Genomic DNA, 16,949 nt, shown 5'->3' with positions numbered 1-16,949 from the left:
CTTCCGTACCGGCCGGCGGCGACAGATCGCTCCCTACTTCATTTGTGAGGACACGGCGCTGCTCCTCCCAAGCAACACTGAACGAACGTGTGTTGCGCCGTGTTCCGCCATGGACGCAGTGGTGGCACCGAGCGTCCGGCTCCCTGCCTATGCGACACAGGTACTTGCCGAAGCAGCCGTGCCCCGACAGCACCTGCGTCACCCTGAACGACAGGGAGCCGTGCCTTCTCCCGAGCCAGTCGTCGAGCACTGGCCGGATCGCCTCGACGGTGGCACCCCAACCTAACCTTTTTTTTTTTTTTTTTTTTTTTCTCGGGAAATCCTCATGGACTTCCTCCGCCTGGGGAGAGGCGGAGGGTGTGCCGGACTCTTACCGGCTAAAACCCCCTGTGTCCTCTTACACGTGGGCGCGGGGCCGCGGGAATCAAATTCTTCCGCAGCCCGCACTGGTGCTGGCCCGCCTTGCGGGCCTCGCCTCGGGCACGGGGGGGTGAGGTGTTAAACTCCCCCGTGCAACGCCTCAGAGGCGCGCGTCGACACCCGCGCGCCTCCGCCTCGGGTCCGTTGAATAGGGGCGGGGACTTCCCCAAGTCCTTCGCCCTGGATTCATGGGGGCGGAAGAGGGCGTTGTCTGCCCTCCTCCGGCGCCCAGGCCTGCTGCGGGCGGGATCGGCAGTTGAAATCTCCCTCTCCCGTTCCGCAGCTTCCTTCTGCGACATCACGTCCTCGCAGAAGGACACCACTGCGTCCCACGACTCTGCGCTGCCGACCATCTTCCGTACCACGGCCGGCAGCGACAGATCGCCTCCTACTTCATTTGTGAGGACACGGCGCTCCTCCCAAGCAACACACTGAACGAACGTGTGTTGCGCCGTGTCTCCCCGCCATGGACGCAGTGGTGGCACCGAGCGTCCGGCTCCCTGCCTATGCGACACAGGTACTTGCCGAAGCAGCCGTGCCCCGACAGCACCTGCGTCACCCTGAACGACAGGGGAGCCGTGCCTTCTCCCGGCCAGTCGTCGAGCACTGGCCGGATCGCCTCGACGGTGGCACAACCTAACCTTTTTTTTTTTTTTTTTTTTTTTTCTCGGGGGGAAATCCTCATGGACTTCCTCCGCCTGGGGAGAGGCGGAGGGGTGTGCCGGACTCTTACCGGCTAAAACCCCCCTGTGTCCTCCTTACACGTGGGCGCGGGGCCGCGGGAATCCAAATTCTTCCGCAGCCCCGCACTGGTGCTGGCCCGCCTTGCGGGCCTCGCCTCGGCACGGGGGTGAGGTGTTAAACTCCCCGTGCAACGCCTCAGAGGCGCGCGTCGACACCCGCGCGCGCCTCCGCCTCGGGTCCGTTGAATGAGGGGCGGGGACTTCCCCAAGTCCTTCGCCCTGGACCCGTTCATGGGGGCGGAAGAGGGCGTTGTCTGCCCTCCTCCGGCGCCCGGGCGCCTGCTGCGGGCGGGATCGGCAGTTGAAATCTCCCTCTCCCGTTCCGCAGCTTCCTTCTGCGACATCACGTCCTCGCAGAAGGACACCACTGCGTCCCACGACTCTGCGCTGCCGACCATCTTCCGTACCACGGCCGGCAGCGACAGATCGCCTCCTACTTCATTTGTGAGGACACGGCGCTGCTCCTCCCAAGCAACACACTGAACGAACGTGTGTTGCGCCGTGTCCTCCCGCCATGGACGCAGTGGTGGCACCGAGCGTCCGGCTCCTGCCTATGCGACACAGGTACTTGCCGAAGCAGCCGTGCCCCGACAGCACCTGCGTCACCCTGAACGACAGGGAGCCGTGCCTTCTCCCGAGCCAGTCGTCGAGCACTGGCCGGATCGCCTCGACGGTGGCGAGGCCGGCGGTAGGGCGCAGAAGCCTCTGCCGCCATTCCGCCACCAAGACCTGACGGAGCTCTGCTCGGCGCTGCGCTATCTGCCGCTGCACCGGCCTCGAGTCCCGTGCCCGCTCTTCCTCGCGCCACCGATACAGCGACGCGAGTACTTTAGCCTCTAGGTCCCAGGGCGGGGATCCGGCCAGGACGCAAGCCGCCTCGTAGGAAATCGTGCGATACCCGCGGACGACTCTGACGGCCATCGCCCTCTGCGGTCTGCGCAGAATGGCTAGAGTGCTGGCCGCCAGGTCCATCGCCCACACAGGGGCCCCATATAGGGCCATGGACCGCACGATTCCCACGTACAACCGCCTACGGGCGTCAGGCCCCATGTTAGGAAGCAACGTTGACAGCGCGCCCGCTGCACCATCAGCTTGGCACCAGCCGCCGGAAGTGGGGGCCGAATTCCCATCGGCTGTCGAGCACCAATCCCAGATACTTCATGGTGGACTCGACAGCTATCCGGGCTCCACCGACCACGATGTGTGATCCCGACGGCGGCGCGCGTCGGGGGCCATGAAACACCATGGCCTCCGACTTGTTGAGGGCCACCTCCAGGCCCAGGCGCCGGATGCGGTTCACCACCTGTGACACCGCAGCCGTGGCTATCAACGCGCTTCCTGTGCGAGCTCCCCGGGCAGTGACAAGCGTGTCGTCCGCATAACACGTCAAGTCGGCGCCCGACGGGAGTTCGCCTCTCAGCACAATCGTAACCGATGTTCCACAAGCGGCCCCAGCACCGATCCCTGTGGAACACCGCGTCATGAGGTGCCGACCGGCACCGTCATGTCCCCGATATGTGACGCATCTACCTTCTAGGTAGGCCCCTACTGTGCGACAGGTAGGAGGCACGCGGTGATATCTCAGTGCCTCCCGAATACAGCTCCAGGGCAGGGTGTTGAACGCGTTGGAGATGTCCAAAGACACCAACACCACCCCACCCTGGGACACCGTCTCCTCCGCCAGGGCTCTCACGCGCATTATGGCGTCTACGGTGGAGCGCCCGCGACGAAAACCAAACTGGTTGTCGTCCAGGTCCGGCCCCTCTCTGCACAAGTGGCTGACGAGGCGATCTGCGATGACACGCTCAAAGAGTTTGCCCGCCTCGTCGAGCAGCACTATGGGCCGGTACGCGGACGGCGAGTCCGCGGGCGCCCTCCTTCCTGAGCAGGACCAGCCTCCCTCCTTCCACACACTGGGAAACTGACCCTGCTCGAGACATGCCGTGAAGAGCCCTCTCAGCTGGGGCTCTAGCACCTTCAGAACCCCAACCTAACCTAACCTAACCTAACCAGTCTGCTGGCAGCCACGACCGCGAGCGCCACGTTTTTTCCACGCTCCGCGACTAAAAATCCGAAAAATAGGTTTTTTCGCGCAAATATATAAGTGCTATATATCAACGTACGCGTCTCAGTGAGGAGAACACGACAGTGAAAACCGCTCGGTGGAGAAAGTGAGAAAGTTGTGCTCAAAAACGTGATTTTTAAAGAGTTTTGTGAAACGCTGCACGAACGCGATCGACGACCCCCCACTTTTTTGGGGTCAAAATACTCGTCTCAGCGGGTTCTTTCTTCTGGATTCTTTCCCGGATTTTTCCGGTGAAAATTTGCCGAGATAATCTCGGAAAACTCGTCAACACGTGCCACCTGCTTCAACTTCCAGCACACCTGGCAAGGTGTGCCTAAAGAAGCGCCTTGACAAGACGAGTCTAGACACCTCGACCAGGAAGATCGGACAACCCTGGACGTGCAGCCCTTCAAAGGTCGGCAAAATTGTGGTTTTCTTTGGTGACATTTTTCCAAAAAAGTAAATCGACAACCCCCCATTTTTTAAATTTGCCTAGACAAAACAACACCTTCACTTTATTATCCCACATTTTTAGATTTTTTCGCGAAGTAGTTTTTTCAAAATTTTCATTATAAAACACAGTGTAGAATCAAAACATTTCAATTGTTAAATTAACCCCCAAAATTATTAAAAATATTATAAATTCTTGTGCATTTATTATAGCCTGATAGTGACCTTATCGTTCATAATTATCAAAATCCACCTTAATTTAAATTTAATATTAAAACAAGGGCCTTTGCGGTCAGAGTGGGGGAAAGTGTCACCAAGATAACCCCTCAGAAGAGGGTGAAAACATCCTGCGCGCAGACGAAACTTACACAAATAGTTAGCTTAGGCCTTAGCAAATAAGTTAGTGTTTAAATCGTAATTTTCCAAGCGAAATTCGGGTCGTGGTACTTGTTAACGTGTTTGTCAACAAACGGTCTAAACCGCATAACAACGTTAAGAACGAGATCGCGATCCGAAAATCGACTTTGTAAATATCAAACAATTTGTGATTTTGACACCGGGATACGATAGGACGTGGTTAAAAACCACCCCCTACGTTTTTAAACACTCAAAAAATCCCCTGGAACAGGGAATAAAACAAACAAAAACTTTTGTAAACAACAAAAAATTAACTTCGCCCTAGGGGTAGAAATTTAAAAACTAACTGGTGTATATTGAAGGGGGCACCTATACAGGTTATTTTAATACCCTTGAACCGACCTCAACACATGCTAGCCTAAACCACACCCTAAAAACCGAAATTCTTATAACTAATCTAAGGGTAGTTATTAAGGGGTGAAAAATTTTGGGCGCATTCAAGGTGTACCATAAGCGTCTCGACGAGAGCTTTAAAACAAGCCCACCCACGTCAAAATCGGTCCAGGAGAAATCGAGCTATTTTTGTTTACACATTTTTAAATTTACCCGACATATCAGGTGGTGACTAAAAGGGAGGTTATGCTTTTTATAATAGCATATCTCATAAACCAGGGGAGATAGACGATTTTTGACTTCAAATCCGGCCTTTGTGGTGTCGAAGACACCACGGTTAAAGTTGGGTATAAAACGTCCATCCCCCCTTGTTTGGACCCCCTCCCCCGCACACCCTGAAATAACATCTTACAAAATCCGATATCTCGGAAACTAAGGAGATAGCTCGATTTCGACCTCAAATCCTGCCTTTGTGGTGTCGAAGACACCACGGCAGAATCTATAAGAGGAACCCCCATATATTTGACCCCGTAAAAATTTACTTATTATTTTATTTTACTTTTGTTATTATCTTGTTGTTAAACCCTAGAACCGAGCTAAGACCTAAGAAAAGTCCTAAAAATTGTTGATAAAGTAGAAATCTACATTTATTAACATTACACTGACTTTATATTTTTACATATATACACATATTGACTCTGACCCTCTATACAGGGTGGACCAAACATATGACAACGTTCCCCGTCTCACTCGCTAGGCCTGCACGCATACACTATACATACAAACCCGAATCCGCATAACAACAAATACACATACACACGCAACACTATGTACCGCACACCGACGACCTCCGGCGCCGCCATCAGCTACCCCAGCCCCTCTGCAACTACCACTGCGTCAGTACCAGCACAGGATGCCGCCAGAACCTTCATCCGGAGACCAGACCGAAACGGAGATCACTGGATAATATGGCGGTATACCAGACAAACAGAGGATTACGCAACAAAAGCACGAACGCACTCCTTCAGGAAGTCATGAAAACCTTTGAGGACATTCCCTCAAGGTGAAAAGAATATCCTCAAATGAGGAAAGATATCAAGACCTTCCTGGAGGTACAGTCTGACAGGGGCCTCCGCGTCCTGTTTGAGCTGAGCAAGCGGGTAACAAGCTTGGAAACAGCGGCAACCAGGACGCGGGCGCCACAAACAGCCGGACTGCAAGATAAAGACGTTCGCATCATTGAAAGGCTGGAGGATGTCGAGACTGAGCTGCAAACGCGGCTGAATAAGCTCGAAGAGAAGATGGTGCTGTGCTTCGACCAACAGACAGCTCTTCAGAACCGGCGGATCCGACATCATCGACAAGATCGTCGATAAAATCGACAGGCTAAGGCGGCCATCAACCAGACGACGCAAGGCGTCATGGTGGTGAGCCGCACTCAGATAACCCTCGACGAAGCTCGACGGTATTGCCGGTGATGTCGCGGCAAAACAACGCTGTCTGAAGTCGCGAAGCAAGAAAAGCAGCCATCCGAGCCTAGGTCGTACGCGAGCGTCGCAGCAGCCAAACCCGGGTACCGGCCGGCACTTCACTCGATGGCCGTCACTCTCGAAGGCAATCAGGAGACTGCCGACGAGGTGCTCGAACGAGTGAAGAAGGCGGTCGATGCCCGGGGTACGGGCCTAAAAATTAATAAGGTGAGAAAAGCAAAAAATCAAACCGTCATCTTAGGGTGCGACACAAGAGAAGAATTAAACAAGGTGAAACAAAAGGTGAAAGTCAGGGTGAAGGTTTGATTGTATATACTATGAAAAATAAAATCCGCTTGTCATTCTAAAGGACGTCTTCCTGCCCAGCGACGACGAGGACATAATCAGGGCGCTTCATATTCAGAATGAGGAGATATTCAGAGATCTCTCTCAAGAAGACAGGGAAACAACGATTAAATTTAAAAAACGGACAAGAAACCCTAAAACCGCGCACGTCATTATCCAGGTTGGTCCCGTGGTATGGCGGAGGATGACGGAGGCTGGAGCCCTCTACCTGGACCTGCAAAGGGTCAGAGTGGAGGACCAGTCTCCGCTCATCCAATGCACGAAATGCTTGGCATTCGGGCACGGCCGGAAATTTTGCACGGAAGGTGCGGACAGGTGCAGTCACTGCGGCGGCCCGCATCTGCGCGAGAAATGCGCAGACTTCATCGCAGGGAACGAACCGCAGTGCTGCAACTGCTCGCACTCGAAGTTACAAAGGACCGACCACAATGCCTTCAGTGCTGATTGCCCCGTTCGCAAAAAATGGGACTACCTGGCTCGTGCAACAACAATGTACGTTTGACTCACCACACATCACCCACACAATTACACACATAAACACACAAACCACATACAATTACACAAACCGGGAGTACAAAAAACACTGGAACAAAATAGTGGTTAAAACAGAGACATGGAAACCGGACAAACAAAAAACAATTAAAACACGATATGAAAAATATATAGTGAATATATACACATATCAAAACACACAGAAACACCTAACACATACCCCAACAAAGATAAAAAAGCTTCAAAAAAGAATAACAGCTAAAGAAAAGTGAATAAATATATATAAAATGAGTTTATATATATATTATTAATACAAATAAACAGAGCAAGTAAACATATAAGTAAATACATATTATGTGAGCAAACTACAAAAGAATACAAGTCCATAACTTAGGGTTGCATCCAATTATAGCTACGTATGAAAAATTATAACTATGTAAGGTATAAACACAAAAACACTACAAAAATATGAAATATTAGGTAACGAAACTTAAAAGAAATGCAAAATTAAAACTTTTTCTACGAAAAACTTAAAATTAAAATTGTAAGTAGAATAAGAAAGAAATAGGAATACCATCATATAACTAGAGTATACTAATGAATAAAAAATTAAGTACCCACCCACCTACTAAAACATAAAGCGCCCAAAACCACCTCCTTGTCACTGCGACAGGAAGCGCGCCTAGGAATACCAAATTTTTGTAACAGCAATGTAAAAGTTGTCATGTCATCACACGCTAGAAATTAAATTTCAAATGTGTAAATAAGATAACAAGTAAAGTGTCAAATAGCTTAATGTAACCAAGTAGTACCTAGATTGTAAGAACAAAAATGTTAAATTAAGAAAAATAGAAAGTAAGTATACAAACTATTGTTATGTTATCATAAGCTAAAAGTACACTGTAAAACCATCTGTAAGCAATATAAAAATACAAAATAAGTTGCAAATGTCGTATAATTAAGATAACTAGTAATACTAAGAACATAAGGATGTGAAATGACAAACTGTTGTCAAGAGATAAAAATTAGAGTAAAAGTTTATGTAAGAAAAAATAGATGTTAAGATGCAATTGTAAAAAAAAAAAAAAATAGTTTCATAAAATACTGTTGAAAGTAAATAGAATAAGGATAAAAAAAAATGTAAAATTAGAAAACTGTAAGAACATAATAATATAGTGTCAATATCTTTATTTGAAATAAAAGCCAGAACCCAAATATTAATCCCCAGACCAAATAAATAGTAGAGATTAGCGGAATCCCACCCGGCAAGGAATAAAAGATGACGAATGAATGGGTAAAGTATGCGGCTTGAAAGTGCGAGAGGAATATATGCGAGAACTGGTATGCATGAGACTCTAGAAAAATAAGATCCTGCTGTTCTTATGAGCGGGAAAAGCAGAAAAAAGCCCTAACCTAACCTAACCTAACCTTTTTTTCGAAATCCTCATGGACTTCCTCCGCCTGGGAGAGGCGGAGGGGTCAGTGGACTCTTACCGGCTAAAACCCTGTGTCCTCCTCACGTGGGCGCGGGGCCGCGGAATCAAATTCTTCCACCGGCCCCGCACTGGTGCTGGCCCGCCTTGCGGGCCTCGCGCCTCAGGCACGGGGGAGGTGAGGTGTTAAACTCCCGTGCAGCGCCTCAGAGGGCGCGCGTCGACACCCGCGCGCGCCTCCGCCTCGGGTCCGTTAGCAGATAGGGGCGGGGACTTCCCCCAAGTCCTTCGCCCTGGACCGGTCATGGGGAACGGAAGAGGGCGTTGTCTGCCTCCTCCGGCGCCCGGAGCACTTTCTGCTGCGGGCGGGATCGGCAGTTGAAATCTCCCTCTCCCCGTTCCGCAGCTTCCTTCTGCGACATCACGTCCTCGCAGAAGGAGGAGGCGGAACGCCAGAGAAGTTCGCACCTCATCCCGGCCGCCGCGCTGGACCAGGTAGACACCATGGGCGCCGGGTGTGCGAGATGACTCCCGGCCACCGTAGGCGTGGGTCTGTGGGCGGTGAGTTCGGGTGGCTCATCGTCCCTCTGTTCTTCTGAACGACAGACCCGTCGACGGCGCGCGTTGTTCCACGCGCGCTCCTCAAAGACGTCAGCAACCCAGCGGGCCAGCAGGGCCAGGCCTGCCGGGGCTGGGTTGTTCGAAAGAGATACCGCGGCCCTGGACATAAAGGCCTATGACGGAACGACGATTTTAGTCAGTAGAGTCTGACCTCCCTCACCGCTGCTGCTCCCACAGCAGGAGGGGTCATTGATGATTTTACGTCGATAAAAAAGGCCCTATAAAACACTAGTACTCCTGATAACTTTTTCAAAAGGAGACCGATTTTGATGCGGTTTTGCGTATAATAGCTACAACAGGCTTGTAAGCGCGATAACCCTTAAACGCGACATCGAAGCGGTGTGACCGATTTTGCACCCCACCCTTCTCGACCTGTAAAAACACAAAATTAATTATTTATCAAAATTCTGACTAGATTTTTTCATTGTAAAAATTTTATTAAATACTTCCTCCGACCTGTCTTCCTGACTGCATTTTGCACGATTTTGGGTAGGTTTGGACGTCGAAATTAAATATTTTCTATTAAAAACACTAAATTTTACAGTTTTTCTAGCAAAATTTTCAAAATTTCTAGGAAAGCCTATTCTAGTTTCTGGACAGCTGGCTAGGGCTCGCCGAGACGCGTCTTTTGACGTATCGCACGTCCCTCTCGCCGCACAAACGTCAAAAATTCGCGAAACATCCGTTTCCATACAAATAGTAGACGCCCGAAATCCACCTAAGGCCCTATAAAAACACTAGTACTCCTGATAACTTTTCAAAGGAGACCGATTTTGATGCGGTTTTGCGTATAATAGCTACAACAGGCTTGTAAGCGCGATAACCCTTCAAACGCGACATCGAAGCGGTGTGACCCGATTTTTGACACCCCACCCTTCTCGACCTGTAAAAACACAAAATTAATTATTTATCAAAATTCTGACTAGATTTTTCATTGTAAAATTTTATTAAATACTTACCACTCCGACCTGTCTTCCTGACTGCATTTTGCACGATTTTGGGTAGGTTTGGACGTCGAAATTAAATATTTTCTATTAAAAACACTAAATTTTACAGTTTTTCTAGCAAAATTTTCAAAATTTCTAGGAAAGCCTATTCTAGTTTCTGGACAGCTGGCTAGGGCTCGCCGAGACGCGTCTTTTGACGTATCGCACGTCCCTCTACGCCGCACCAAACGTCAAAAATTCGCGAAACATCCGTTTCCATACAAATAGTAGACGCCCGAAATCCACCTAAGGCCCTATAAAACACATAGTACTCCTGATAACTTTTTCAAAGGGAGACCGATTTTGATGCGGTTTTGCGTATAATAGCTACAACAGGCTTGTAAGCACGCGATAACCCTTCAAACGCGACATCGAAGCGGTGTGACCCGATTTTTGCACCCCACCCTTCTCGACCTGTAAAAACCAAAATTAATTATTTATCAAAATTCTGACTAGATTTTTCATTGTAAAATTTTATTAAATACTTACCACTCCGACCTGTCTTCCTGACTGCATTTTGCACGATTTTGGGTAGGTTTGGACGTCGAAATTAAATATTTTCTATTAAAAACACTAAATTTTACAGTTTTCTAGCAAAATTTTCAAAATTTCTAGGAAAGCCTATTCTAGTTTCTGGACAGCTGGCTAGGGCTCGCCGAGACGCGTCTTTTGACGTATCGCACGTCCTCTACGCCGCACCAAACGTCAAAAATTCGCGAAACATCCGTTTCCATACAAATAGTAGACGCCCGAAATCCACCTAAGGCCCTATAAAACACTAGTACTCCTGATAACTTTTTCAAAGGAGACCGATTTTGATGCGGTTTTGCGTATAATAGCTACAACAGGCTTGTAAGCACGCGATAACCCTTCAAACGCGACATCGAAGCGGTGTGACCCGATTTTGACACCCCACCCTTCTCGACCTGTAAAAACACAAAATTAATTATTTATCAAAATTCTGACTAGATTTTTCATTGTAAAATTTTATTAAATACTTACCACTCCGACCTGTCTTCCTGACTGCATTTTACGATTTTGGGTAGGTTTGGACGTCGAAATTAAATATTTTCTATTAAAAACACTAAATTTTACAGTTTTTCTAGCAAAATTTTCAAAATTTCTAGGAAAGCCTATTCTAGTTTCTGGACAGCTGGCTGGGGCTCGCCGAGACGCGTCTTTGACGTATCGCACGTCCCTCTACGCCGCACCAAACGTCAAAAATTCGCGAAACATCCGTTTCCATACAAATAGTAGACGCCCGAAATCCACCTAAGGCCCTATAAAAACACTAGTACTCCTGATAACTTTTCAAAGGAGACCGATTTTGATGCGGTTTTGCGTATAATAGCTACAACAGGCTTGTAAGCGCGATAACCCTTCAAACGCGACATCGAAGCGGTGTGACCCGATTTTGACACCCCCCCTTCTCGACCTGTAAAAACACAAAATTAATTATTTATCAAAATTCTGACTAGATTTTTCATTGTAAAATTTTATTAAATACTTACCACTCCGACCTGTCTTCCTGACTGCATTTTGCACGATTTTGGGTAGGTTTGGACGTCGAAATTAAATATTTTCTATTAAAAACACTAAATTTTACAGTTTTCTAGCAAAATTTTCAAAATTTCTAGGAAAGCCTATTCTAGTTTCTGGACAGCTGGCTGGGGCTCGCCGAGACGCGTCTTTTGACGTATCGCGTCCCTCTACGCCGCACAAACGTCAAAATTCGCGAAACATCCGTTTCCATACAAATAGTAGACGCCCGAAATCCACCTAAGGCCCTATAACACTAGTACTCCTGATAACTTTTCAAAGGAGACCGATTTTGATGCGGTTTTGCGTATAATAGCTACAACAGGCTTGTAAGCACGCGATAACCCTTCAAACGCGACATCGAAGCGGTGTGACCCGATTTTTGACACCCCACCCTTCTCGACCTGTAAAAACACAAAATTAATTATTTATCAAAATTCTGACTAGATTTTTCATTGTAAAAATTTTATTAAATACTTACCACTCCGACCTGTCTTCCTGACTGCATTTTGCACGATTTTGGGTAGGTTTGGACGTCGAAATTAAATATTTTCTATTAAAAAACACTAAATTTTACAGTTTTTCTAGCAAAATTTTCAAAATTTCTAGGAAAGCCTATTCTAGTTTCTGGACAGCTGGCTGGGGCTCGCCGAGACGCGTCTTTTGACGTATCGCGTCCCTCTACGCCACCAAACGTCAAAATTCGCGAAACATCCGTTTCCATACAAATAGTAGACGCCGAAATCCACCTAAGGCCCTATAAAAACACTAGTACTCCTGATAACTTTTTCAAAGGGAGACCGATTTTGATGCGGTTTTTGCGTATAATAGCTACAACAGGCTTGTAAGCGCGCGATAACCCTTCAAACGCGACATCGAAGCGGTGTGACCCGATTTTTGACACCCCACCCTTCTCGACCTGTAAAAAACACAAAATTAATTATTTATCAAAATTCTGACTAGATTTTTTCATTGTAAAAATTTTATTAAATACTTACCACTCCGACCTGTCTTCCTGACTGCATTTTGCACGATTTTGGGTAGGTTTGGACGTCGAAATTAAATATTTTCTATTAAAAAACACTAAATTTTACAGTTTTTCTAGCAAAATTTTCAAAATTTCTAGGAAAGCCTATTCTAGTTTCTGGACAGCTGGCTAGGGCTCGCCGAGACGCGTCCTGACGTATCGCGTCCCTCTACGCCGCACCAAACGTCAAAAATTCGCGAAACATCCGTTTCCATACAAATAGTAGACGCCGAAATCCACCTAAGGCCCTATAAAACACTAGTACTCCTGATAACTTTTCAAAGGGAGACCGATTTTGATGCGGTTTTGCGTATAATAGCTACAACAGGCTTGTAAGCGCGCGATAACCCTTCAAACGCGACATCGAAGCGGTGTGACCCGATTTTGACACCCCCACCCTTCTCGACCTGTAAAAACACAAAATTAATTATTTATCAAAATTCTGACTAGATTTTTCATTGTAAAATTTTATTAAATACTTACCACTCCGACCTGTCTTCCTGACTGCATTTTGCACGATTTTGGGTAGGTTTGGACGTCGAAATTAAATATTTTCTATTAAAAAACACTAAATTTTACAGTTTTTCTAGCAAAATTTTCAAAATTTCTAGGAAAGCCTATTCTAGTTTCTGGACAGCTGGCTAGGGCTCGCCGAGACGCGTCTTTTGACGTATCGCACGTCCCTCTACGCCGCACAAACGTCAAAAATTCGCGAAACATCCGTTTCCATACAAATAGTAGACGCCCGAAATCCACCTAAGGCCCTATAAAACACTAGTACTCTGATAACTTTTTCAAGGAGACCGATTTTGATGCGGTTTTGCGTATAATAGCTACAACAGGCTTGTAAGCACGCGATAACCCTTCAAACGCGACATCGAAGCGGTGTGACCCGATTTTTGACACCCCCCTTCTCGACCTGTAAAAACACAAAATTAATTATTTATCAAAATTCTGACTAGATTTTTCATTGTAAAATTTTATTAAATACTTACCACTCCGACCTGTCTTCCTGACTGCATTTTGCACGATTTTGGGTAGGTTTGGACGTCGAAATTAAATATTTTCTATTAAAAACACTAAATTTTACAGTTTTTCTAGCAAAATTTTCAAAATTTCTAGGAAAGCCTATTCTAGTTTCTGGACAGCTGGCTAGGGCTCGCCGAGACGCGTCTTTTGACGTATCGCACGTCCCTCTACGCCGCACCAAACGTCAAAAATTCGCGAAACATCCGTTTCCATACAAATAGTAGACGCCCGAAATCCACCTAAGGCCCTATAAAACACTAGTACTCCTGATAACTTTTCAAAAGGAGACCGATTTTGATGCGGTTTTGCGTATAATAGCTACAACAGGCTTGTAAGCGCGATAACCCTTCAAACGCGACATCGAAGCGGTGTGACCCGATTTTGACACCCCACCCTTCTCGACCTGTAAAAACACAAAATTAATTATTTATCAAAATTCTGACTAGATTTTTCATTGTAAAATTTTATTAAATACTTACCACTCCGACCTGTCTTCCTGACTGCATTTTGCACGATTTTGGGTAGGTTTGGACGTCGAAATTAAATATTTTCTATTAAAAACACTAAATTTTACAGTTTTCTAGCAAAATTTTCAAAATTTCTAGGAAAGCCTATTCTAGTTTCTGGACAGCTGGCTAGGGCTCGCCGAGACGCGTCTTTTGACGTATCGCACGTCCCTCTACGCCGCACCAAACGTCAAAATTCGCGAAACATCCGTTTCCATACAAATAGTAGACGCCCGAAATCCACCTAAGGCCCTATAAAACACTAGTACTCCTGATAACTTTTCAAGGAGACCGACTTTGATGCGGTTTTGCGTATAATAGCTACAACAGGCTTGTAAGCGCGATAACCCTTCAAACGCGACATCGAAGCGGTGTGACCCGATTTTGACACCCACCCTTCTCGACCTGTAAAAACACAAAATTAATTATTTATCAAAATTCTGACTAGATTTTTCATTGTAAAATTTTATTAAATACTTACCACTCCGACCTGTCTTCCTGACTGCATTTTGCACGATTTTGGGTAGGTTTGGACGTCGAAATTAAATATTTTCTATTAAAAACACTAAATTTTACAGTTTTCTAGCAAAATTTTCAAAATTTCTAGGAAAGCCTATTCTAGTTTCTGGACAGCTGGCTGGGGCTCGCCGAGACGCGTCTTTTGACGTATCGCACGTCCCTCTACGCCGCACAAACGTCAAAATTCGCGAAACATCCGTTTCCATACAAATAGTAGACGCCCGAAATCCACCTAAGGCCCTATAAAACACTAGTACTCCTGATAACTTTTTCAAAGGAGACCGACTTTGATGCGGTTTTGCGTATAATAGCTACAACAGGCTTGTAAGCGCGCGATAACCCTTCAAACGCGACAAAGCGGTGTGACCCGATTTTTGCACCCCACCTTCTCGACCTGTAAAAACACAAAATTAATTATTTATCAAAATTCTGACTAGATTTTTCATTGTAAAATTTTATTAAATACTTACCACTCCGACCTGTCTTCCTGACTGCATTTTGCACGATTTTGGGTAGGTTTGGACGTCGAAATTAAATATTTTCTATTAAAAAACACTAAATTTTACAGTTTTTCTAGCAAAATTTTCAAAATTTCTAGGAAAGCCTATTCTAGTTTCTGGACAGCTGGCTAGGGCTCGCCGAGACGCGTCTTTTGACGTATCGCACGTCCCTCTACGCCGCACCAAACGTCAAAAAATTCGCGAAACATCCGTTTCCATACAAATAGTAGACGCCCGAAATCCACCTAAGGCCCTATAAAAACACTAGTACTCCTGATAACTTTTTCAAAGGAGACCGACTTTGATGCGGTTTTGCGTATAATAGCTACAACAGGCTTGTAAGCGCGATAACCCTTCAAACGCGACATCGAAGCGGTGTGACCCGATTTTTGACACCCCCACCCTTCTCGACCTGTAAAAACACAAAATTAATTATTTATCAAAATTCTGACTAGATTTTTCATTGTAAAAATTTTATTAAATACTTACCACTCCGACCTGTCTTCCTGACTGCATTTTGCACGATTTTGGGTAGGTTTGGACGTCGAAATTAAATATTTTCTATTAAAAACACTAAATTTTACAGTTTTCTAGCAAAATTTTCAAAATTTCTAGGAAAGCCTATTCTAGTTTCTGGACAGCTGGCTAGGGCTCGCCGAGACGCGTCTTTTGACGTATCGCACGTCCCTCTACGCCGCACAAACGTCAAAATTCGCGAAACATCCGTTTCCATACAAATAGTAGACGCCCGAAATCCACCTAAGGCCCTATAAAACACTAGTACTCCTGATAACTTTTTCAAGGAGACCGATTTTGATGCGGTTTTGCGTATAATAGCTACAACAGGCTTGTAAGCGCGATAACCCTTCAAACGCGACATCGAAGCGGTGTGACCCGATTTTTGACACCACCCTTCTCGACCTGTAAAAACACAAAATTAATTATTTATCAAAATTCTGACTAGATTTTTCATTGTAAAATTTTATTAAATACTTACCACTCCGACCTGTCTTCCTGACTGCATTTTGCACGATTTTGGGTAGGTTTGGACGTCGAAATTAAATATTTTCTATTAAAAACACTAAATTTTACAGTTTTCTAGCAAAATTTTCAAAATTTCTAGGAAAGCCTATTCTAGTTTCTGGACAGCTGGCTGGGGCTCGCCGAGACGCGTCTTTTGACGTATCGCACGTCCCTCTACGCCGCACCAAACGTCAAAAATTCGCGAAACATCCGTTTCCATACAAATAGTAGACGCCCGAAATCCACCTAAGGCCCTATAAAAACACTAGTACTCCTGATAACTTTTCAAAGGAGACCGACTTTGATGCGGTTTTGCGTATAATAGCTACAACAGGCTTGTAAGCGCGATAACCCTTCAAACGCGACATCGAAGCGGTGTGACCCGATTTTTGACACCCCACCCTTCTCGACCTGTAAAAACACAAAATTAATTATTTATCAAAATTCTGACTAGATTTTTCATTGTAAAATTTTTATTAAATACTTACCACTCCGACCTGTCTTCCTGACTGCATTTTGCACGATTTTGGGTAGGTTTGGACGTCGAAATTAAATATTTTCTATTAAAACACTAAATTTTACAGTTTTCTAGCAAAATTTTCAAAATTTCTAGGAAAGCCTATTCTAGTTTCTGGACAGCTGGCTGGGGCTCGCCGAGACGCGTCTTTTGACGTATCGCACGTCCCTCTACGCCGCGCAAACGTCAAAAATTCGCGAAACATCCGTTTCCATACAAATAGTAGACGCCCGAAATCCACCTACCCTATAAAACACTAGTACTCCTGATAACTTTTTCAAAGGAGACCGACTTTGATGCGGTTTTGCGTATAATAGCTACAACAGGCTTGTAAGCGCGCGATAACCCTTCAAACGCGACATCGAAGCGGTGTGACCCGATTTTTGACACCCCCCCTTCTCGACCTGTAAAAACACAAAATTAATTATTTATCAAAATTCTGACTAGATTTTTCATTGTAAAAATTTTATTAAATACTTACCACTCCGACCTGT

At 46.0% G+C, this 16,949-nt stretch overlaps 1 pseudogene; it reads right to left on the bottom strand.

Moving 5' to 3' along the window:
• Positions 1 to 1,733: 1,733 nt before the first annotated feature.
• LOC135117626 (uncharacterized) lies at positions 1,734 to 2,862 on the bottom strand (annotated as a pseudogene).
• Between the last annotated feature and the right edge of the window lie 14,087 nt (positions 2,863 to 16,949).

Source organism: Helicoverpa armigera, chromosome 1, assembly GCF_030705265.1.
Source record: "Helicoverpa armigera isolate CAAS_96S chromosome 1, ASM3070526v1, whole genome shotgun sequence".
Taxonomy (NCBI): domain Eukaryota; kingdom Metazoa; phylum Arthropoda; class Insecta; order Lepidoptera; family Noctuidae; genus Helicoverpa; species Helicoverpa armigera.
The sequence above is the reverse complement of the archived record's forward strand: the minus strand, read 5'-3'. Positions and strand labels throughout refer to the sequence as shown.